Genomic DNA, 25,910 nt, shown 5'->3' on the forward strand with positions numbered 1-25,910 from the left:
TGCCATGAGTTTCCAAGGCTATGGAAGCCTCTTGAGTGTCGCTCCCCGTCTTCGTGGAGGAACGATACAGGACCCTGCGCTGTTCTTTTGTCTGCTCGGCCCTCACCGGGTTTACTGCTGGTTCTTCCCGGGTTGGCTACCGTTCCTTCCACCTCCGTGGAAGGGCGGTTCCCCCTGGCCACTTTCCCCACTTCTGCGGGGGAGCGGCACACCGCCGGCCGGCTCTCTCGGGGGCTGCACAGGTGTTCCTTCAGATAGATGTTCCCCTTAGATGTTCCTGGTGCATGTTGTCTCTCTCCTCCTTTATAGTCCTCTTCCACCAATCCCAACTCTGCTACCCACACGCCGAGTACGCTGCTCTCCTCCAATCAGGAGCAGGTCCTGCTGTTTATTGGTTGAACTGGAGGCAGCTGTGTAAAGCTGTTTCTCCCTTCTCAGCGCCATATTGTGGGAGAGCAGATGCATAGAATAAGTCTTAATTCCAGTAACTTAGTCTAGTCTGAGTTGCTCCCCACACTTGAGTTCACGGACTTAGATCTTATTTAGACAAGGTCATAGTCAAAGTGGAAGTTCTCTCTTCCCTTTAGAATAAGGTACCTCCTCCTTTGATGGCCCATTCTTTCTACTGGGATCTCACTCGCAGAGATCTTTCAGTTAGTTGTTGTTGTTGTTGTTTTTCCAGAGTGTCTTGGCTTTCCATGCGTAAAATACTCTCCTGGGCTCTTCAGCAAGATCCGAATGCCTTAAGGGCTGATTCTGAGGCCAGAGTGCTATTTAGGACATCTGCCGTTCTATGAGTCTGCTGTGTATCCCACTCCCCATGTTGGATCATTCTCTCCCTTTTTAATTCTATCAGTTAGTATTTGCAGACACTAGTCTTGTTTGTGTGATCCTTTTGACTCTTAGACCCATCAGTGTGATCAATTGTGAACTGAAATTGATCACTTGGACTGGTGAGATGGCATTGGTACATGCCACCTTGATGGGATTGTATTGGAATCCCCTGGCACATTTCTAACTCCACCATTTGGGGCAAGTATTGTTTGTCTTTAAAAAAAAAATCTAGATACGCATTTGCTTTATCAGGAAAAATCAATAAATATATTACTATATTTAAAAAGAACTATAAATATGTACTGTTTTGCCATTTCTCAAAAACTATTCATTATAAAGATGAACTATAATTTCAATACAAGTTATTTTACCAAATATACTACCTCTTTCATCTTAATGTTCCATATAGTTTTTCACTTGAGCAGCGGTTAATAAATGTGGCTTATCTGGACAATAGTGTGCCTCCATATAGAACTCTTGGGAATGATAAGGTTTTGTATATTGGTAGATTCAATCATGTTAAGGAATTAATGTTATAAAGCATACAGGGGGACAGCACTGTGGCACAGCATGTTAAGCCACCACCTGGGACATAGGCATCCCATAATGGAGTGCCAGTTTGAGTTTCAGCAGATCTGCTTCCTATCCAACTTCCTGCTAATGCACCTGGGAAAGCAGCAGAGGCTGTCCAAGTGCTTGGTCCCCTAGCATGCTTGTGACAGACCCAAAGAGAGCTCCAGGCTCCTGACTTCAGCCTGGCCCAGCCCTGGCTGGTGCAGCCATTTGGCAGTGAACCGGAGAATGGAAGCTAGTGCTCACTCTCTCTCTCTCCGTCTCTGTCACTCTGCCTTTCAAATAAATAAATAAATTTTTAAAAAATAAGAGCATGCAGTTTTAAAAACTTGTATTTCCTCATGAAACACTTATTTTGAATAACAAAAGTACAGTTTTTGTGAATAGTGTAGCTCTTTGGATATTTACTATTTTATTTATTTAAAGATTTTATGTATTTATTTGAGAGGTAGAGTTACAGACAGAGAGAGGGAGAGACGGAGAGAAAGGTCTTTCTTCCGTTGGTTCACTCTCCAAATGGCTGCTACGACCAGAGCTATGCCGATCAGAAGCCAGGAGCCAAGTGCTTCTTCCTGGTCTCCTACGCGGGTGCAGGGGCCTAGGGACCTGGGCCATCATCCACTGCTCTCCCAGGCCACAGCAGAGAGCTGGATCAGAAGAGGAGCACCTGAGACTAGAACCGGCGCCCATATGGGATGCCGGTGCCACAGGCGGAGGATTAACCTACTGCACCCTGGTGCAGGCCTCTCGATATTTACTATTTTAAAGCAGAAATATCTTTATTCTGTTACTTTTTGAGTAGAAAAACTCAGTTTATAAACTACATTTAATATACAAATTTATAAACTACATATTAAAATAATTTATAAGAATGAATTCAGGAAGTGGTAACTCTGGCTATCATTCCCACCATGCAGATTTAGGATATATTTGGGCTCACAAACACATAATTAAACACTTTGCCAGATATAAAATAATTGGACCCTAGAGCTAGGCCTATTTACTGAGATATGGAAAAATGACAAAAAGGAGTCTTATATTGAACCTTAAAATTCACAAAGGGGCCAGTGCCACGGCTCAATAGGCTAATCCTCCGCCTGTGGCGCCAGCACCCGGGGGTTCTAGTCCTGGTCAGGGTACCAGATTTTGTTGCGGTTGCTCCTCTTCCTGTCCAGCTCTCTGCTGTGGCCCGGGAGTGCAGTGGAGGATGGCCCAAGTCCTTGGGCCCTGCACCCGCATGGGAGACCAGGAAAAGCACCTGGTTCCTGGCTTCAGATCAGCGCAGTGTGCTGGCCACAGCGCTCTGGCCGCAGCAGCCATTGAGGGGTGAACCAATAGAAAAGGAAGACCTTTCTCTCTGTCTCTCTCACTGTCCACTCTGCCTGTCAAAAAAATAAAATAAATAAATAAAATTCACAAAGGGGACATTGGCACAAGAGACATTTGGAACTGAAAATTTGCTCTCTGCCTGTCTCTGCTGTCTTTTGCTACCAGTTGAGGACTGTGAAATAGGACATCAACACTCAACAGAAGGGTCATCCCATTCAACCAAAGGAAATCAAATAAGAATTTCCCACCTCCAAGGGCAGAGAAAGGTCTTCTAATGATAGGTGGTCATGTCTCAGGATCCCCTTGATCAAGGCCTTCAATGCCTTTTGCAAAGGAAATTCCAAAAGCTTTCAAACACTATTGAACAGGAGCCACACACAGAAATATTGACACCAATTATTCTCCCGAAAGGAGTGTTCTTTTAGTGAAAGTTGGTTAAACAGCAAGTAGTAATGCTTCATTGTAAATTCCTGTGCTGTGTCCCAGAAATTTACAAAGCTAAAGTTACAGCTGAGCATTCAAGGATGTGGGAGCCGAGCTTAACAGGATTATCTTTCAGGCAAGGATGTTGTATTTAATGCCACACATTTGTGCCAACTTCTAAAAGTGTCTTAGAAAACTGCTGTTTTGATTCAAAACTCATGTATTCAGTAAATATTGGAAAAATGTCATGCAATATGATCCTTCTTCACTAAATACTGCTGAGTCACAGGTCAGATTATCCGTCTCCTTTCTTACTTAGTACTGGAGTGGACAAAACTGAGTATATTGATCCTCATTATAAATAGAAGGAAAAATCAATTAAGAATCAAATATAACTTTATTAAAAGATGGTGTTACAGGTTAGAGGTGTGATAGATCTTCCTATCCTCACCTGATTTTATAGGCATTTTTATAAAAAATAAACTCTTTGCACGTCCAAAGATTATTTAATACTAGTTAAAGGCAGGTCTCTTACAGAAAAATTATTTTAAAGAAGAAAATACGTCAATGTATGTTTTGTGTACAAGCGTGAGACACCATTTCTACAGCATTGCTTCCTCACTGAGCCCATGGAAACACCATGTGGGGTTGATAGCTGGCCTAAGTGAAAGGTCTAACAGTGAATTTTTACATGTCACATTAGAACATTACCACATCATTAAACACAAAAGCTTATAATGTGCAAAACTTTAAGAATGAACCAGAAACCAAGAAGCAAATGTTTAGTGGTATCTAAAAACAAACAAAAAACAATGTAAAGAATGTAACTTAGACAATTATCCCAATGTATTATATGCTATAATCATTTATTAAGGAGAAAACAGAAAGCATAATCCCAAAGTATTATCCAAAATAGTATTATATTATTATTATAATCCCAATGTATAAAACCAGAAGTAGCCAGATTTTATTATCCTAAAATATGTCACTTTTTTTTTTCATGCGGCTCAGCAATCTGAATTTGATGCCTCAGGAGTTGTAAGAGTAAAACATACAAAGTCCTAATATTCCAAAAACTGGACCAATGCAGACTATGATTCCATGAGTTCTGTGTGAAAACAATAAAGGACAAATACAGGCAAGGATATTTTGGTGGAGAAGATGTAGATTGTTCCGTCATTCATAAAGGCAGCGAGGTGCGGGTAATGAATTTCAAAAGCAAAGGCCATCCCCTAAGTATTTCTCAGGAGAAATATTTAGAACCACTGTTTCAAGACTTAACTTATTACAAGAATCACCCAGCATTTTTATTAAAAACATAGATTCACAATTTGGGACATGCTCAAGCTGACTTGCCCCAAATGGTAGAGTTAGAAACATACCAGGGGACTCCAATTTAATCCCATCAAGATGGCATGTACCAATGCCATCTCACCAGTCCAAGTGATCAATTTCAGTTCACAATTGATCATAATGAAAGGACTAAGAGTCAAAGGAAGCACATAAACAAGTCTAGTAACTGCTAATACTAACTGATAGAATAAATAAAGGGGAGAGTGATCCAACATGGGAAGCGAGATACTCAGCAGACTCATAGAATGGTGGATGTCCTAAACAGCACTCTGGCCTCAGAATCAGCCCTAAAGGCATTCCGATCTGGCTGAAAAGCCCATGAGAGTATTTCAGGCATGGAAAGCCAAGACACTCTGGCAAAAAAAAAAAAAAAAAAAACCCTAAATGAAAGATCTCTGTGAGTGAGATCCCAGTGGAAAGAACAGGTCTTCAAAGAAGGAGGTACCTTTCTCTGAAGGGAGGAGAGAACTTCCACTCTGACTATGACCTTGTCTAAACAAGATAAGAGTCAGTAAACTCAAAAGGCTTCCATAGCCTTGGAAACTCATGACTGGTGCATAGGGAGATTACTGATGCCATAGACAGGAGTGTCAATTGGTAAAGTCAACAACAGGAGTCACTGTGCACTTACTCCTCATGTAGGATCTCTCCTTAATGTGCTGTACATTGAGACTTAATGCTATAATGAGTACTCAAACAGTATATTTCGCTTTGTGTTTCTATGGGGGTGCAAACTGTTGAAATCTTTACTTAATGTATACTAAACTGATCTTCTGTAAAAAAAAAAAAAAAAAAAAAAAAGAAGAAGAAGAAGAAGAAATTATCAATTCCCAACTTGACTCTCACTGGGATTAAACATGACAATAGGTCTGCTCTGATTTCATCATCATTTAAAAAATCATCTATTATTTTTCACTTTATGTTTGTGTGGGAGCAAACTGTTGAAATCTTTACTTAATGTATGCTAAACTGATCTTCTGTATATAAAGAGAATCGAAAATGAATCCTCATGTGAATGGAAGGGGAGAGGGAGTGGGAAAGGGGAGGGATGCGGGTGGGAGAGACGATATGGGGGGGAAGCCATTGTAATCCATAAGCTGTACTTTGGAAATTTATATTCATTAAATAAAAGTTAAAAAAAAAAAAAACATAGATTCTCAGATGCAGGTGTTTACCATGGCAGTTGATACCCATGCCCCACAGCAAAGTACCAGGGTTTGATTCCTGGATCTGGTTCTTGATGCTGAATCCCTGTTCATGCACACCCCTGGCAGGCAGCAGTGAGGGTTTAAATTACTGGGTCTCTGTCACCCATGTGGGAGACTTGGATTGAGCACATGGTTCCTGCCTTTAGACTGGCTCTGAATAATGGTAGAAATTCTGTTTCGGTTTCTGTCTCTCAAATAAAAATAAATTCTTAAAAAAGGAAAAAATAAAGATTTCCCAAAATACTCATCTTATCCCAATTCTGTCTCAGTAAGGCTGGATGGCATCATTAGTTTAGTTCTTTGAAGCACTCCAGGTGAGTCTTATAAGGGAAGATTGCAAAAAAAAAAAAAAAAAAAAAAAAAGCTGGCGCCATGGCTCAATGGCTCACTACGCTAATCCTCCACCTAGCGGCCCCAGCACACCAGGTTCTAGTCCCCGTCGGGGCGCCGGATTCTGTCCCGGTTGCCCCTCTTCCAGGCCAGCTCTCTGCTGTGGCCCGGGAAGGCAGTGGAGGATGGCCCAAGTGCTTGGGCCCTGCACCCCATGGGAGACCAGGAGGAGCACCTGGCTCCTGCCATCGGATCAGCGTGGTGCGCCGGCTACAGCGCGCCAGCCATGGCAGCCATTGGAGGGTGAACCAACGGCAAAATGAAGACCTTTCTCTCTGTCTCTCTCTCTCTCTCTCACTATCCACTCTGCCTGTCAAAAAAAAGGGGGGGGGGGATTGCAAAAACTTCTATAATCTCTTCAATTGTTCAGTCTTGCCTTTGACCAACAAACACAGCCTGATAACTAATCATTCACTAATGAATGGATAAAGTCACCCTCAGTAATGTAAACAAGATCTAAGAGAGAACAGATTTTATATCACATTATTTTTTTAGCAATAGCCAAAAAAGTGTGATTAATATATGTCATTTTTCCTTTTAAATCATCTATTATCATTATTTTGTTAGTGATGATGCTAGTATGACACAAGCCATAGCATGTTTTCATGTTGTTATTATTTGATAAAGATGGGTTTATTTTTGTTCATTTTAACAAAATAATTAAAGAAATACATCTGTTAACAAATCTCCAATCCTTTTCAAATTTCTCCAAGTCACCAACACTTTTATAATTCCCAATATGCAGCATTGTTACTTATGCAATTAAGTTATAAAGGCCTCTTTTTACATAAAGTTCATCTTTATCCAATATTGAGATTCTGAAGCCATGTACATATTCAGTTTAATGAAACATTCTTTAAATTAAAAAAATACTCTGAGAAATATATCTTGCTATTTTACATTTTTTACAAAGGCAGATAACCTTCAATGTAAGTAATTCTTCCTACATATGATTTTTTAAAGATTTATTTATTTATTTATTTGAAAGAATTACACATAGAGAGAGGAGAGGAAGAGAGAGAGAAGTCTTCCACCTGATGATTCACTCTCCAATTGGCTGCAATGGCCAGAGCTGTGCTTATCCGAAGCCAGGAGCCAGGATCTTCTTCTGGGTCTCCCACGTGGGTGCAGGGGCCCAAGGACTTGGGCTATCTTCTACTGATTTCCCAGGCCACAGCAGAGAGCTGGATCAGAGGAGGAGCAGCCAGGACTAGAACTGGCACCCATATGGGATGCCAGCACTTCAGGCCAGGGCATTAACCCGCTACGCCACAGCGCCAGCCCCAAATGTAAACTTCTTTTTTTTTTTGAGATCAATGATTTTTTTTTATTTAGTAAATATAAATTTCCAAAGTACAGTTTATGGATTACAATGGCTTCCCCCCTTGCATCCTACATATGATTATTAAAAGTATTTTATGTCTGTTATCCACTGAGGGTTTTGATTGGCCCTGTTACATTTTCACAAGGAGATCAATTGTCTCATTTATTCCTTCATTCCTAATGTGCATCAATCTACCCTCAACTCAGAGGATGGGCTCAAACCTACTCCAATCAGAAAGGCAATAAAAATGATGCTTTTGGTCAGATGGCTTCATCCTCCATTCATCTCTCAAGTTTCCCCAAATTCCTCTTTGGATCAATGAGCTGGACCAGCAAAGCCTACAGAGCTGAATGGCATGCACTTTAGTTTTCACGGAGTCAGCACTATGCTAAGATGTTTTGCTCTGCCAAAAGGTCAAACAAAAACAACCTACTGCTACTTTGGCTCTGGGAACATATTGTTGAAAATGTTACCCATATTCATCCTGAAATGACACTTATATAAGTCTTCACATAAGAAATCTCTTTAAAAGATTATTTAAGGAGTCAGGCACTTGGCCTAGCAGGTAAGCTGCCATAACTGCCTAACAGAAATCCAAGTCCCAAATGGGAGGGTCTAGACTCAACTCCTCTCTCTACTCCTGGTTCTAGATTCAATTAATGTGGACTCTGAGAGGCAAAAGGCGATGTCTCAGGTAATTAAGTCCCTGCCATTTTCATGGGAGACTAAAACTGAGCTCCCGGCCTCCAGCTTTGGCCTTGCCCAGACCCAGTCAATGCAGGCATTTGGAGAGTGAGCTAGGTGGTAAGCTCACTCTTGCTCTTACTCTCAATCTCTCCTTTTCTCTCTTGCTCTCTCTCTCTCCAATATTTTTTAATGATTCAAAGTATTTTAAAAAAGAAAGTTTACTAATGGAAACTTTACCTAAGTAATCAGTATGCTTTTTCCATAGATGGTAAACAATTATTTAACAAGATGTTACTGTTAAATTGGCTGTCACAAAATTTAAATGAAAATTGAAGGTCAACTTTGAAAGCTCAGATGAAGCAATTGTTCTAGTCCTAAAGATATACAAAGGCATATCCTCCCCTCACATAACCATATACATTTATATATCTGTAAGCACCCACACAGATATTGACTCCAGTGTTCTTTTGAAGCTCTTACAATACTAAAGAATTTCCTGATTATTTTCTACTCCTCTCACTTTTTAATTTCTTTAAATTCTTCATCTTAAGCATCCTGTGAGATAAAGAAATATTTCTCCTTCTATTATAATACTATTACTATACTAACCATTGGTACTAATACTAACCAGAAACTATTTACTGAAAATTACTTTGAACTGTTAGGGGGGAATAATCATAATTATTTGTGTATTACAAAGGAAGCAATTAAGTTTTAGAGTGGTTAAATAATTGATGCACAGTGTTGCTACTAGTAAATGTCAGATTCAGATTTAGAAGCGTGGCCCAAAATTTCCATTCAATTCCATTCACTTAATTACTGTGCTGTGTCATAAATATCAAACATTGTGATATTAAAGAAGTCAGTAAATACTATGAAGTATAGTGGTATACTGATTTAAAATAATAACCAACAACTGTTAAATATCAGTCTTGATTTTCCATTTTTGGTCAGTGGTATTTGTCTTACAAACACAGCTTAGTAAGCACTCCATTGGTTACAGACCATGCCTTGTTCCATCCTTTCACTTTGCACCAAAAAATTCCGAGACTCAATTCACAGTGTAAGGCAGCAAATTGTGAAAAAATTGTCAGCTTAAAAAAAAGTCCACAAAATCTAACAATTAGACAACAAAATCTCATATTACTCAACTGTTCCAAGCTGAAATTTCATACTCCCAGTCTGCTTCACCACTGGCTTCCCTGGTTACTAACAAACTCATACTCGCTAAACTCTAAAATCAAATCATTGAAAAAGGCATTAGAAATTAGATAGTATGAGTCTGCCTTACTTGATTTGCTTCCTCAGATCCTAACACCTAATTCTAAGCTGCCATAGACAAGAAGTGCTTTCTATTATAAAGCCTACACATAAAAGTTCCTTTGGAAGACTCTTCCTCTGAAAAATGGATCTGAGAATGGCAAGTAGAAAGTGGCTGCCTACATTTCCTGCTAGTGGTGAGCATAAATTAGGCTGGGGGTTCTTGGAACACAGCCATGCAGACAGGTGGTTCCTTACATTTTTATTCAGAGATCATATTTCTAAGTACTAAATAACCACAATGATAGATGACATAAAATACATGGCTGTATATTCAAGGAGTTAGTTTAAGTCAAGTATTCATCAATTCTAACATTTGCTCTCTGGAGTTGGGAACTGGATATTCAGATGCCCTAGTCGATCAAGTCATGGCATGTTAGACCTCAGAACTGTGTATGAGATTTTCTATAAGTCCTGCTCCTGATTTCAACAGAGAAGTGAAGGCTGTTCTTTAAATATAAAGCCAAAAGGACTCTTGGTTTCTTTTTAAAAAGTAAAAAGATTGATCAATTTGAAAGGTGGAGTTTGATTGATCGATTTCAAAAGCTGAGTTCCAGAGAGAGGGGGAGGGACAAATACATATATATAGAGAGATTTCATCTACTGATTCACCTCCCAAAAGGTCCCGATAGTTGGGACTGGGACAAGCCGAGGCCAAGAGGAGCCTGAAACTCCACCCAGGTCTTCCACATGGGTGGCAGGGACCAAGCACTTGGAGCATCTTCCACTGCTTTATGCAGGTTCATAGCAGGGAGATGGATCTGAGTGGAATAGCTGGAACTCAAACCAGCTCTCTTATGACATGCACTGGCTTAACCTGCTACACCACAATGCTGGCTCAAGATAGTCTGTTTCAACTAGTTTTCTCAAATATTAGCAAAATGAAGCAACAGAACCCAGTTTTTTTTTTGTTTTGCTTTGGTTTTTTTTTTTTTTTTTTTTTTTTTTTTTTTTTGACAGATAGAGTTAGACAGTGAGAGAGAGAGAGACAGAGAGAAAGATCTTCCTTTCCCGTTGGTTCACCCCCCCGCTACGGCTGGCGCACTGCACTGATCCGAAGCCAGGAGCCAGGTGCTTCCTCCTGGTCTCCCATGCGGGTGCAGGGCACAAGCACTTGGGCCATCCTCCACTGCCTTCCCTGGCCACAGCAGGGAGCTGGACTGGAAGAGGAGCAACCGGGACAGAATCTGGCGCCCTAACCGGGACTAGAACCTGGGGTGCTGGCACCGAAGGCAGAGGATTAGACTAGTGAGCCGCGGCGCTGGCCAGAAACCAGTTAACATTGCTTATATTGCACATGCAGTCAGAAAATGTACTTTATTACTTTACATGTATAGTTTGATAAACAAAGTTAACAGTCTTCTTTAACAATTGCTTGTATTGTTATAAAAGTGAATTGAGGTGCTATAATTTTCTTATATACCCAATCTGTACATCATCATTTTTCATTCTATCAATCACCATCAAGTCATGCTACATTCTCAGCCTCCACATGAATCAATAACAAATAGTAGTGTACTATAAAAAGCACGTGGAAAAATAGAATTAAAAGATAAGTTTATTTTGGTAAAAAATGGAAATCTATGCATAGATTTTCACAATATGAACTTTTCATGAACTCTTCATATGCATAAAAATTTTGCATCAATAAGCTCTTCATATGCGTAAAAATTTTGTATCAAAATAAATGTCTTCAGGCTGGCACCATGGCTCAATAGGATAATCCTCCGCCTGCTGCGCTGGCACCCCAGGTTCTAGTCCCAGTCGGGGCTCCGGATTCTGTCCCGGTTGCCCCTCTTCCAGTCCAGCTCTCTGCTGTGGCCCGAGAGTGCAGTGGAGGATGGCCCAAGTCCTTGGGCCCTGCACCCGCATGGGAGACCAGGAGAAGCACTTGGCTCCTGGCTACGGATCAGCGCGGTGTGCCGGCCACAGTGCACTGGCCGCAGCGCCATTGAGGGGTGAACCAATGGCAAAGGAAGACCTTTCTCTCTGTCTCTCTCTCTCTCACTGTCCACTCTGCCTGTCAAAAAAAAATAAATAAATAAATAAATAAACGTCTTCACTGCATTTTCCACAAATTGGCTGAAGTCCTTTGTGCCACTGATTGAACTTTCTTACACTTTCTTAAACTCATCCTTTTCTGTCCATCACCACTGACATTTTGTTCATCTCTGATTTGCTTATCACTTCTTCTGTTGGGATCCAGGTCCATCCCATTCAGTTTCATGCTGCACTGTACCCCTAGAGTGTTTAGAACCAGACTAGCTATGTTTCTCCTCTGTTTAGAATCCATTGATAGCACCCACCAGACTAAAATAAATAAATAAATACCAACTGCTTAGGCTGTATAGAAGGACGTAATATCCTTCCAGCCACATCTCTCATCACTCATTCCCACTCCTCTATCCCAGGAATTAGGAAAATGCTTTAAATTTAGTAGATAATTAGTATTTATTGAGTTAATGATTGAATTATTTAATGCAATGCCAGAAATGTTAAATGACTTGTTCTGTATGTATACAAGGTATGATAGTTGCTAAACATTTTTCTGCTACTTTTAAAATCCATCAGGTAAAAGAAATGTGCGACTGCCTAGCTCTCATTTTTTAAAGGTTTATTTATTAATCTGAAATTCAGAGTTACAGAAAGAGAGGCAAAGACAGAGAGAGAGTTCCTCTATTCATTGGTTCACTCACCAAAATGGCTGCAAAAGCCAGGGGTAGGCCAGGCCAAAACCAGAAACCAGAAACCAGGAGCTTCCCCTGGGACTCCCATGTGTGTGCAGGAGCCCAGGTACTTGGGCCAACCTCTGCTGCTTTCCCAGGTACATTAGCAGGGAGCTGGATCAGAAGTGGAGTCGCTGGAACATGAAGTGGTACCCTTATGGGATGCCAGTATCACAGTCCCTAGCTTAACCCACTAAGCCACAACAATTACCCAGATTGCTTTGCTCTTTACATAATACTTAAAGATTCGAGTAATTGGTCCTGCATAAAATTTCCTCTCTTCAATAATTCAGATTATAAAAACCAGATAAAATCCAGACAGACTCTGAATCAATTTAAGGAGTTGTTCCTGAATTCACATTGCCTAGTAACGCCTTCTATTTGGCCTTTCATTCTACAGGTACATCTATTCAAACCATGTTCTGTGTGTTGCTTGCATACTCTTTCCCATGGGCTATTTCAGGGAAGTTACCAGCTTTCAAGTGAGGTCTTGGAGTAATGTGTAGGCTCCAAGCAACTGTGTTCTATTTTATCATGATCCTTTATGTCTTTGACAATTTGCAATTCTACAAATCACAGCATAAACTTAATTTAAAAATATTTTTATTCATATGTTCCAATTCTCACAGGAAATTGCACTGTGCTTAATGCATTTAATAAATTATTAAATAAACCAAATGAAAGTAGAATGTGATATAAATAGACATGAAAGTCTTTCCCTAGGTGAAATTTAAGTTTACAAATGATTTAATAGATTTCACCAATGAGAATGCAGCCAGGGTATCTCAAGGAAGAAAAAGGCAATATACAAACAATGGAATATGGTTCAATGTTAAAATGACCCCTGTCTATTTCCTGTCACACATGGAAACAAGTATTTAGTCTTATTATGTTTCAATTACTGAGAATCTTAGAGCTTTTTAATGTTACTCCTTTATAGGGATCATCAAAGAATTATAATATTCCAGGGTCATATAAGTTTAAAAAGTGAAATGATTCTTTCCTTTGAATGCATTTAAATTCTCACTGCTTATCATTTGTTCTTGTCCACATCCCACATCCTCGATATTTTACACAAATACAGTGGTGGTATTCAGTGCCAAAATGTCATCGTTAAGACATTTTTAGGGCTCTCCAACTTCTCTTCTTCCCTTGAATCTCCAAATCTAATTTGGTGAAAGTTAAATTTATCAGTAATTATGTCAACAAATGTTAAGAGTATTCTTAGCAATATAACTTCAATTAACTTTAACAAAAACATATACTATGCAAAACTTTACAGTGAAAACAAAATTATCATGAATAAAATGATAAATTTCTCTGCTTTTATGGACAGAAGTTTCAAACATTTTGTCTCTTTTGTATCCTTAAATGGTGTAGTCATATTGAAATATAGAATAGAAAATAATGCTTAATGAAGAGAGATAAAGAGTACAGAGAATGATTTTCATTATCCTGATACACTTTTGTATGTCAAGATTTTGTTAGTATTTGGAATTGCAAGGTCAAGTCCTGGCTGCAATATAACTAAAGTTCAGAAAACTGCCTAATCTCAACCTATCTTCCACTTCTTCTTCTTTTTTTTTTAACTTTTATTTAACAAATATACATTTCCAAAGTACAGCTTACAGATTACAGTGGCTCTCCCCACCCCCCCCATAAATTTCCTCCGACCCGCAACCCTCCCATCTCCCACTCCCTCTCCCATTCCATTCACATCAAGATTCATTCTCAATTATCTTTATATAAAGAAGATCAATTTAGGCCGGCGCCGTGGCTCACTAGGCTAATCCTCCGCCTAGCGGCGCCGGCACACCAGGTTCTAGTCCCGGTCGGGGCGCCGGATTCTGTCCCGGTTGCCCCTCTTCCAGGCCAGCCCTCTGCTGTGGTCAGGGAGTGCAGTGGAGGATGGCCCAGGTGCTTGGGCCCTGCACCCGCATGGGAGACCAGGAAAAGCACCTGGCTCCTGGCTCCTGCCATCGGATCAGTGCGGTGCGCCGGCCGCAGCGCACCGGCCGCGGTGGCCATTGGAGGGTGAACCAATGGCAAAGGAAGACCTTCCTTTCTCTCTGTCTCTTTCTCTCACTGTCCACTCTGCCTGTCAAAAAAAAAAAAAAAAGATCAATTTAGTATATATTAAGTAAAGATTTCAACAGTTTGCACCCATACAGAAGCACAAAGTGTAAAGTACTGTTTGAGTACTAGTTATAGCATTAATTCACACTGGACAACACATTAAGGACAGAGATCCTACATGAGAAGTAAGTGCACAGTGACTCCTGTTGTTGACTTAACAAATTGATACTCTTGTTTATGGCGTCAGTAATCACCCTAGGCTCCTGTCATAAGCTGCCAAGGCTATGGAAGCCTCTTGAGTTCGCTGACTTAGATCTTATTTAGACAAGGTCATAGTCAGAGTGGAGGTTCTTTCCTCCCTTCAGAGAAAGGTACCTCCTTCTTTGATGACCTGTTCTTTCCACTGGGATCTCACTCGTGGAGATCTTTCATTTAGGTCCTTTTTTTTTTTTTCCCAGAGTGTCTTTTTTTTTTTTTTTTTTTTTTTTTTTTTTTTTTTTTTTTGACAGGCAGAGTGGACAGTGAAAGAGAGAGACAGAGAGAAAGGTCTTCCTTTTTGCCGCTGGTTCACCCTCCAATGGCCGCCGCTGCAGCCGGCGCACCGCGCTGATCCTGGCAGGAGCCAGGAGCCAGGTGCTTTTCCTGGTCTCCCATGGGGTGCAGGGCCCAAGCACCTGGGCCATCCTCCACTGCACTCCCTGGCCATAGCAGAGAGCTGGCCTGGAAGAGGGGCGACCGGGACAGAATCCGGCGCCCCAACCGGGACTAGAACCCGGTGTGCCGGCGCCGCAAGGTGGAGGATTAGCCTATTGAGCCACGGCGCCGGCCCTTCCCAGAGTGTCTTGGCTTTCCATGCCTAAAATTCTCTCATGGGCTCTTCAGCAATATCCGAATGCCTTAAGGGCTGATTCTGAGGCCAGAGTGCTATTTAGGACATCTGCCATTCTATGAGTCTGCTGTGTATCCCACTTCCCATGTTGGATCGTTCTCTCCCTTTTTGATTCTATCAGTTAGTATTAGCAGACACTGGTCTTGTTTCTGTGATCCCTTTGACTCTAATCCACTTCTTCTTAAAGGTATTTATTTATTTAGAGAGTCAAGGGAAATCTGTCTGCTGGTTTAATTCCCCAATTGCCTACAACAGCCAGTGCTGGAACAAGATGAAACCAGGAGCCAGGAACTCAATCAAAGTCTTCCAATGTGAGTGGCAGAGGTGGAGCTGGAACTAAGACTCAGGCACTCTGGTATGGGATGCAGGTATCCCAAGCTGCATCCTAATTTTAGGCTAAACACCCATCCCACATCTTCTATTTCTTTATCTGAAATTTAAAGGATTGGAATGGATCATTTAATCTTTAAATGTTCCTTAAATCCCTTCTACTTGCAGCATTCTGCAATTTCATCATGATTTCTATGCATTATACTTTCTCATTCCAACTGAGATAATTTTAATACTTCTCAGAAATGTTTTATTTATTTTGTTTATGGATCAATTTTAAAAGGATTAATGCATTAACATTCAGGGAATATAATGTTTTTCTTTTACTCAGAAGGAAGATCCCAACCCTATTGAAAAAAGTCATGCCATGAAATCTCTTACAATGAGTGTCTCATATATAGCATGACCACATATTGCAAACAGGGCTTGGAACCCTTTATTTCTGACTGATAAGGACACCACATAATTATTTAGAGAGAAGGTATCTTAAAACTGGACTTTCATAATAATACAAAAGTATGAAATGTCTAATATTTATGTAGTATTTACTACTAAATGACAGAACTTCCAAACACATGTTCTTGGTCATCTTCACTTCTAATGTGGAGTTAGGTTTCTTATACATATCAATATGATATAGAACTGAGCATTGGGAAAGTTAGTTGAGTCTCTGCTTAAAAACAGTGAATGGAGCCATCTGTTTTCATTTGTAATGATGAAAATATTACATAGTGGACAGTATCAGAGGACAGCTGCCTACTCCACATCCCCTTCTTTGAGAAGCTTCACCCACTGCCCCTTGGCAGTTATATTTGTACTTTGCTTCCTACTTACAAGCTAATTGGACTGAAAGTAGAAACACTCCTCTTGCATAGTCAATCATTAACTGAGTTGTAACAATCAATACTCTCGATAATTGGGTTTCAAAACCCTAGTAAATTGGTCAATGACCCTCATACTGGAAGGTCATGTAACCTTGGAGTAGGTGCCATAGGCATCCTAAAATATAAGGAAAGGGAAGGAAGAAAGAAGTAGACAGAGAAAGAGGCCGGTAGAGAGAGAAAGAAGGGGCGGGGCAGAGACGGAGAGGGAGTGAGAAAAACATGAAAGACAGAAAGACAGAGACCTATGTTTCTACTGCTGAGTTGTACCTAAAAAAATTATATATTCCAATAAGTTCTCCTCTTCAATTCAATACAATCTGTATTGAGTTTTATTACTTATAGCAAATCCTTCTATGGACTCTCAACACAGTCCATGGTTCTCTCCCTAAACCCTTTTTTCCTGGACAAATGTGGTATCTAGAACCTAGCATATACCTGCCAATATTTGAAAAAGTGGGTAAGGGTTGTCATTAGGGATAAAACAGTCATCTTTTTTCAACATGACAGCTCTATACCAAATACATTTAAAATAAACTCTTTTTTTGCTGTAAAAGATCAATGTCCTTTCCAGTCAATTTTGAGAAATTAGAAAAAGGCCAAACAGTGACTTTATCTAGATCCTGAATTTTCCCTTTATCTAATTTCTTTACATAAAGTAAGCTGCCAACCTACAGGTTCTTACTAGAAAGGATCTATTCTGAAAAACTTAGCGATACAATAACTAATTTATGAGAGAGTTTGTTACCTGTGATTACATCCTAAGTGCAGGAGAATATAAAAGTACTTTAAAATGCTTTTTACATCATTCATTTTAATAAACTAGCAAGAGAAATGGTTTAGCTTGTATTCACTTTGGAAAAGTACTAGAATATCCTTTGACATCAACAATTGGTATCCTAATTTAAGTGCTTTTCTGAGTACATCTGTCAGGTTATGCAGATATATATCAGTACACGGCTCAATGAGAAAAGGAGAATAATCGTGGGAAAAGGGTAAAGTCAATTTATAATAGAAGTTCAACTTTATCCAATTATGAAACCATCCGTATTTGTAAGACTGTTACTCCAGCATGTTGTTCCAGGTTGAAATCTGTAGGGTGACCCATGAGTAAAGAGAGATGGGATTGAGTGCTGGAGAGCAACAATAAAGGGGAAGCATGATCCATCTCTCACAGCCTCCAACTTCAGCGATGTTGGTGCCCCATGATGAGACTACAACCAATTCATTAGACTTCATGTTATTTTAAATTATCCACTAAGCCCAGGAGATTACAAAACTACTTAAAAACACCTTTGCACTGTGAATGTTGATAAAGTAGCATGGGAGAAGGAGTTGCACCTTATCACAGAGCTCACCATGTACCTTCCAGGAGTCAGAATCCTGGCGGGAACTGGAGTTGCTGCAGGTCACCAAAAAGGTGAGTCAGCAGGTGCACAGCCTTTTGTGAGGGCTGCCAACAGAGAAGTGCCTCCCACTGAACTTCCAAGCATAAAAGAACATGTCTTTAGTTTCACTTCCACCTATCAAATCTCATGCACTATGTCTCCGGCATCTACCATTAACCTAGAAGTAGGCAAACAGGGAATTGGGGAAATATATTTCCAGCTTAAGCCTACACAACAGCATGCAAATCCACCACATTGCATAAGTTGCATGCTAACATCCTCTTCTCAAAGGGAAACAAGGCCAAAATTTTAACTACATTGTGTTGACAAGCTGTTTTTAGGTTGAACCAAGTATAGTTATAATATTATCGAATTTCAAGTTCAATTTCATTTCTTTCTCACCTGGAACATAATGTTTTGCATGCTGTATGTGCTCATGAATGCTGAGTTGAAATAAATTAAATGTAACTAGGTACTTTGTAACTCATAATCAGGTGCTTGACTTAAACCCTCCTTGTTGTCTATGTGTCCTTCGACCATCAGGTTGAGCGCCATCTTGATTTTTCATTCCTTTCTCTCTCCAGTGTATTTTTGAGTAATGTATAATGTGGTACAATCTATAGTTAGCTCCCACTGCTATTTAAAGTTTTCAAGTTGTAGAGAGAGGGTGTCTATGACAAATAGTTTTGACTTCTAAAATACCCATTCAAATGGAAGCTATGTTACAGGAACTGTAATATTGCACTTGTTTGAAGGCATAAAACAACACTATTTTTAACTTTGCTATTTGTAAAGCATTCCTGGTTTGCACGGTTGATTTCTTAAATTAGATGAATTTATTTGTCTCCTGTGAGTGGCCTTCTCTAATGTAGTTTCTTAATGTTTAACAAGTCATAGACCCTCATGAGAATATGAAAGGTGAACAACCACTGTGGCCAGTGATGTGGCATAGGGGGTAATGCCGCCGCCTGCAGTGCTGGCATCCCATATGGGTGCCGGTTCGAGTCCTGGCTGCTCTACTTCCAATCCAGCTCTCTTCTATGGCCTGGGAAAGCAGTAAATGATGGCCCAAGTGCTTTGGCCCCTGCACCCTCGTGGGAGACCCAGAAGAAGCTCCTGTCTCCTGCCTTCAGATCGGCACAGCTCTAGCCATTGTGACCAGTTGGGGAGTGAACAAATGGATGGAAGACCTCTTTCTCTCTTTCTCTTTCTGCCTCTCCTTCTCTATGTAACTCAAATAAAATGAATAATTCTTTAAAAAAAGATACAATACACCTTGTACTCAAGTTTAGAGGAGTCAGGGATTCTCTTTAGCATATTACAGATCCTCTGGAAAACCAATGGACTTCAAAGTAACACATTCTATTCTTGTTTAATGATGACAATTAAGAAAGGGAATATTTGAAATAGCTAAGATATAAATTCAAATATGTTCTGTTACATCAACATTTCCTTCAAGGCCTGAACAGTGTCTATGGCACACATTTTAGAGCTCTGTGATCACCATTTTAGGCAGTGACTCTCTCTGACATTGTTGGAGGTTTAACAGCCACTCTGCCCACATAAACTGTGCTTTATTTAAGTGCACTGTCATGTCAACTACCCACCTGGTGCTTCAACCCCGGGGTTTTTACTTAAGTGACACCCAACTTGTATTTGAATACACTTTAAGTGATCATATATTATGTGGTGATATTCTACCCTTTGTTATGACATGCTCTCAAATTTTCAAATTATATTTTTCCATTTGATGCATGGATCACAAAGTCATTTTCATTCCCAATGGTGCTGATCTAACATTAACATTTGGATGCCAGAGACAATCTCCAAACAAGGAAGAGATTTCTGCTTTGGTAATTGAGCTGGGTTGCATTTGGAGAGTAGACTCACACAATTTAAAAAATGTCCAGTTTCACAGGAAATTTTTTTTCAGCCTACACACATCTGTGTAAAATGTCCATTGTCTAAATTGCAAAGTGAGATTCTGATTTTTAATTTGTCCTGGCATGAAATTGAGTGCAACATCTGTTTTGCTCAAGTTTTATTTTTTACCCCTTTTACTCAATACTATAATTTCTTTATCCAAAGTTTCCAATTGCAAAAATTTGAAAATCTGATCCTTATTCTCAAAAATAAGGAATTTGAAAAATCAGTTTACTGATTTAACTCAGTAAAAACATGTTATATTTTCCAAGTAAGAAAATCCATGGATTATAAAAAAAGAGGAATCCTTGCAGCCTGGCATCTAAATTTTGTCTACCTATTTATTAATTTATTAGGCAGACGAACACTTAGATGGATACTAGTTCACTCCCCAAATGCCCATAGCAAGCAAGACAAAGCTGAAAGCTGGGAGCTGGGGACTCGATCCAGAATTCTGATGTAGGTGGCAGGTACCCAATTATTTGAGCCATCACTGCTGCGTCCCAAGGTCCAGCCACTGGCTGGAAACTGAAGTCAGGATTTGGAGATGGGACTCAAACCCAGATACTACAATATGGAGCACAGGCATCTTACCTACTAGGCCAAATGCTTGTCCCTAGCCTAGTGTAAAACTAGCTTCTCTTTGGCGAGAAGGTGGGAGTGTATGAAGCTTCACTAATGTAGTACTAGGCCCTCCCACATAGCTGTGGTCCTGCCACACTGCATTTGTACAGAACGAGCAATGTGGGCATCACAGTCTCCTGCATGGATACTGCTCTGGGAGTCAGCAAAGTTCATTTGTCTCCCTGAACTCCGTATGGCTTAGGTCTGTGACTCCCTGAAAAGGAATGGGAGGAATGGTTGGAGGAACTGGGACTGACACTGTACCCAGGAGGATGAAGACTTCACAGAAAAATACTATGAGGGTGGAGAAGACAGGAAAGAGTGGTATATTCTGAAAAGTTTACCAAAACTTTTTTCCCCATAGAGTTTCCTTTTTTTCTACCCTCAGACTTTAAGCTTCTTAAGCAGTTTTTATTTCCTTGTTTCAGGGATTCCTGAAACCTCTTCCTTCATTTAGTGTCGAGGTTCTGCATGGTGCCTAGCAAGACATGAAACAGAAGGGAGCTTGGGGAAATCTAAGAGGGCTAGGAGAGAGTTTTCTGGGATTGGACACTGGAAAGAAAGCACTGTGTGCATCCCTTGGGAGTGTGTGTCCTTTCAGTCGGAAGTCATGCACATATAATACCACTATGTGGAAATAATAACCACCTCCCACAAATGCCTAAAAAGAAACAGAAATGAAAATACCAGAAAATTATAGGCACTTATGTTGAAATGGCTTGTTCTTCCTCTACGAGCCTGCATTATTAAAATTTTTGTGAGCATTGCTTTCTTTTTTAATTACAAGAGCATATTCACAAAACAAAGCTGATTTTTTTTAACTCTGTTTTTCAAAAAGAGGGTGATTAGACAAGGGCCAGTTGGAACCACATAATTTAAGTGCCTCAAGCTGTCTTTCTCTTAATTACTGCTTGAATACATCTCAACACCATTATAGGGTAACTTTAAATATACCCACACATGCTGAAGTACTTTTTGAAGTGTAATCCTCCATGTAAAATAATGCTAGACATCACAATAAGCCAAACATGTTCAAATACAAGGTGAAAATTAATATGAAAGTTCTCAGGGTAACTTTCTAACACATTCAATATTGAAGAGTTGTGCAAGTGTAGCAAACTTCTGGTTTCACTCTACATATATAATTAGAAAGCTCTGATTTGTTAGATATCATTAAACGATTTCTCAATTGTTCAATTCTTTGTGAAATCCCAGCAACTGAAATATTAATTGTAGGATACAACATAGTCTACATTTTAAAACCATGCCTTGATTTGGTTAAACTATCCCTTGATAAGCCACTTTCAAAATTAAAATTTAGAAGGAGTAAATTGTTTTGGAAGTATTCCTTTACAAAGCACTAAGTATCCTCAGAAAACACAAGGCTTCCTAAATCTGCCTTCACTTAAAAAGCAGTTTTGAGGAGATCTCTTCCTTTCTCTCTCTCTCTCTCTCTTTCTCCATTTCAAATAAAATGAAAACAAATAAATAAGATTTTTTGAAAAAATTAAGAACTCAAAGTAACTGCTAACCCTGAAATAGTGGAGTATACAAATTCATTCATTTTTAAGGGACACTCAGCTGTCCCTTTGAAAGCCTCCAGGAAGTGAATTTGTATGACTCACCAACGTGGGAAGTTCCCATCACTTATGGCTTCCACACAGAACTTTGCCACCACTTGTTCTTTACATTTAGTAGTGAAAGGCTAAATGTGGAAATGCTGTGTCTTGTTGCTAAAAAATAGCACCATATTCTGAAGTCTGAAACCCTCTCTATAATACTCAGCAAATTTCTGAAACCCGGAGTGTTACTTGTGGTGTAAAATAAAGCCCACAACAGAAATTATGGCATCTGTTTGGGAACTTTAAAAAAATAAACTTTCAAAGAAATTGTGAATGTTTCTGTTTGCCAGCCTAGACCTATGCTACTGGTCAGCAATATCAGGAGGTTTTCCTTTGAAGAATGCACAGCTACATTCTGAGAATTTAATGAAATATATGAGACTATAGCTACAAATAACGAGACATTTTCTGCACCACAAATGTAAATGTTTGCATTCTATCTATTTATCTTACATGGCAAGCAATGCTAACTTCCCCAGATAACGTGGTAGCAGGCATGGAGATGGGGCTGCAGAGGTTCCTATCAGCTCTTGCTATTCCCACAGGCCATGAAACTCCCTCTGAGCTTCAGTCTGTTCATCTGTAGAATGGAGATTGTATTAGTTATCACAGTTTTGATGCTACAATTGAATAACAATACCGTACCTAGAAACCTTGCAGGCTGGTGTCCAGCACTGAGCCCTTGATGACACTGAGATTACTGTGATTATTACTAAGCGGATGACAATGTCCCTAACAAGCCCGATCTGTGCTCCACGCAGCTCCTTCACAGCTCTCTTTTTTCAAAATCAATTACTGTATTACTTTCATTTTATTTGAAAGGCAGAGAAGCAAAGAGGAAGACAGACAGAGAAAGATCTTTCATTCTCTGGTTCACTTCCCATAATGCCCACCACAGTGAGGGCTGAGGCAAGCCAAGCCAGGAGCCTGGAACTCCATCCACGTCTCCATCATCTGCTACTCCCCAGAGTCCACAGTAGCAGGCAGGTGGACTGGAAGTGGAGGGGTCAGGACTCAAACCAGGCACTGCGATATGGGATGTGGGCATCCCAGGTGGGGCTTTCACCACTCTGCCAATACCCACCCCTTTCAGATTCTTTTCCACTGGCCTGAATACCGCCATTTCACTTCCAAAAGCCACATCTAGAATGTTTCCTAGGCCTGCTACCTTTGGGCTGCCAGAGTTAACTCCTCTTGACTAAAGAGAGGACAGAAATTGCCTGGAGATTTACATCCTTGACCACGAACTTAACCTTGTGTGCGTATAAAAATCCAGCACCTCCCTGGTCACCTCTAAGGTGTAGTGCAGATGCCTCCAGAATTCTCAGTTTCTCTAGGACTTAGCTTCATCTTGTACTCAGGCTTGGCCTCTTCTCCTTCCCAACCTCGTTATTTCTTCCTCTTCTGTTTTTTCTTGGGGATGCTTCTTAATAAACTACTTCCTCACAAATCCTCACTTGAGCAACTGCTTCTAGGGAACCCCCATCTAAGTTAGTGATAAAAAGAGATAGAGAACAGGAGGAAGATGCATGGGTTGGTTACGGTCATGTGTCAACTTGACTAGACTCCTGGTACCCAGACATTTGGCTAAACATTACTTGTGTGCATCTGCAAGGGTATTCTTGGAGATTAATATCTGAATTAGTAAACTGAGTAAAGTATGTCACCCACCCTTCTTAATGCAGGCCTTATCCAATTCCTCAAAGGCTTGAATAGAACAGAAGATTGAGTAGGAAAGAATTCAGTCTCTGTCTGATGGTCTTTGAACTGCATATAGACTTTCTCCTGCCTCTGTACTTTGGTTTGATTTACACTCTAACATTTCCTGATTCTCAGGTCTTCAGACTGTAGATCTTGGGAGTTCTCAGTCCTCATAATCAGCTGAATCAATTATTATAAAAACATCTTTTTCTATCCACACACACACACACATACACACATACATACACACACAGTACTTCATATAGTTCATGGAAAATGGAATTAAAAGGTAAAGTTTATGTTGGTGCAAAAAGTTGAAATCCATGCGTACAAGAAGTCTTCAAATGTTTATGGAAAATGCATGCTATGAAAAGACTACGTATGAGGTTCAATAGCTTTTGCATCAAAATAAACTTATCTTTTAATTCCATTTCCATGAATTCTTTGAAGTACACACACATAGGAGCACATATATATGAACACATGTGTTCTGTTTCTATGAAGGACCCTTGCTAATACAGTTGGAGAGCCAGACATTCCTAAGATTTTCTTCTTCCCAGAAATTAGAGGTAATCTTTCTAGGGTTGCAGATGGAGGCAAGAACAGCCCCATTCAACTTCCCCAAGGAACATGCGGTGACACACACACACACACACACACACAAATGGGTCAGAAGAGTTACAGTCCTTCCCTGTTGCATTTCTGACATGTACATAAACTATCCATTATGCAACATCTCTAGCATTATCCTTGAATCCTGCCCCCGTGCTCATGTGATTCAGGTCTCCCTGTGAGTCCCATAAATTCACACCCCAGTAACTTAATGGAATGAACTTCACAAAATGATCTCGTCAAGACCATATTTGAAGCCAGTGCCACGGCTCACTAGGCTAATCCTCCGCCTTGCGGTGCCAGCACACTGGGTTCTAGTCCTGGTAGGGGCGCCAGATTCTGTCCCGGTTACCCCTCTTCCAGGCCAGCTCTCTGCTGTAGCCCGGGAGTGCAGTGGAGGATGGCCCAAGTGCTTGGGCCCTGCACCCCATGGGAGACCATGAGAAGTACCTGGCTCCTGCCATCGGATCAGCTCGGTGCACTGGCCGCAGCGCACCAGCAGCGGCGGCCACTGGAGGGTGAACCAAGGACAAAGGAAGACCTTTCTCTGTCTCTCTCTCTCTCACTGTCCACTCTGCCTGTCAAAAAAAAAAAAAAAAAAAACCATATTTGGACATCCTATTTTATAGCATTTTTCTTTTACAAAGAGAGACCACAAATAGGATAAAAACAACATGGCCAGTAGACAGAGCACTGGATCTTGACTATTGCATACTTGCTGCCCACTTATCTCACTTGGGAGTTGCCATATTTTGAGTTTCAATTTCCTCACTAAAATGTTAAAATATTTGAATTTCTAACATTATATTTTTACTACTACTATTTCTAACATTATATTTTTACTGCTCATCTAGAATGAAGTCATCTAAAAAGAAGCAATACAATTTTTCTGTTTGAATATTATATAAAATCCAGAGTGAAGAATAGTCACCAATCCTGGTACCTGCAGTGTATAGAATTTTGCAGCCTTCTTTAAGATCAAGAAATTATACATTTAAAGCTTGGTATAATGGTTAATATTAATTTAAATAAGAAAAAATCATGAGAAAATATAAAATTACAAGTTACTAAATAGCACAAATATAAACATCCAAGAAAATAATATTTTATTAATCACTTGACACAATTCCACTTTCCCTAATTTTCCCCAAGTGTTTGGCTGCATATTCTTCATATGACAATGACTGTGCAGTGTCAAAGCGAAAATAGAAAAGCTGGTCTTGGCTTTTTTCATGACTGAAAGATTATTTTTTAATTGATAGCTTAGAAATATTTTGATTGATTTTGACATCAGGGCCTCTAAATTCCATTGTGGTATGATAGTTGACATTTTGGCCTGAAGCTTCTGCTGGTTTTCTGTTCTTAACTTTGTTTATTTGGCTCCCACCAACACATACCATTCCAGTTATGTTTGAATGTTGCTGTGATCAGCAATCATGAAAATTCACAAAATTAGGCTAAAATTAAAATCCACACAATAGAAAACCAAATGCACTTTTAAGTGCCATTTTGTAGTATGAGGCAGTATGACTGTGTAATCAAATTCTTTGTCTTCTGTATATATCAACTTATTGATATATATGTGTCAATTTCCTCTCCTACAAAGTAAATAAAATTACAGTGATATTTTCAAACTTTCAATATAACACAATAGAATAACAAGCATTTATACACCCACTGTCTGTATTCAGCAACTG

The 25,910-nt window shown here is 39.9% G+C and overlaps 1 long non-coding RNA gene across 7 annotated transcripts in view; it reads right to left on the reverse strand.

Moving 5' to 3' along the window:
• Nucleotides 1-10,401: 10,401 nt before the first annotated feature.
• LOC138848967 (uncharacterized) overlaps nucleotides 10,402-25,910 on the reverse strand; it is a 217,875-nt gene continuing 202,366 nt past the window's right edge. For 4 of the 7 annotated variants that reach the window (XR_016231486.1, XR_016231487.1, XR_016231485.1 and 1 more), the window contains 2 exons: nucleotides 24,664-24,791; nucleotides 10,402-14,265 (listed from right to left, as the gene is read on the reverse strand). This is a non-coding gene — a long non-coding RNA (uncharacterized LOC138848967). The remainder of the gene's footprint in view (nucleotides 14,266-24,663; nucleotides 24,792-25,910) is intronic. The other 3 variants (XR_016231491.1, XR_016231489.1, XR_011387214.2) reach the window with 1 other exon arrangement.

The sequence above is a fragment of the Oryctolagus cuniculus genome, chromosome 3, assembly GCF_051225735.1.
Source record: "Oryctolagus cuniculus isolate XC-2025 breed Fujian yellow rabbit chromosome 3, ASM5122573v1, whole genome shotgun sequence".
NCBI classification, from domain to species: domain Eukaryota; kingdom Metazoa; phylum Chordata; class Mammalia; order Lagomorpha; family Leporidae; genus Oryctolagus; species Oryctolagus cuniculus.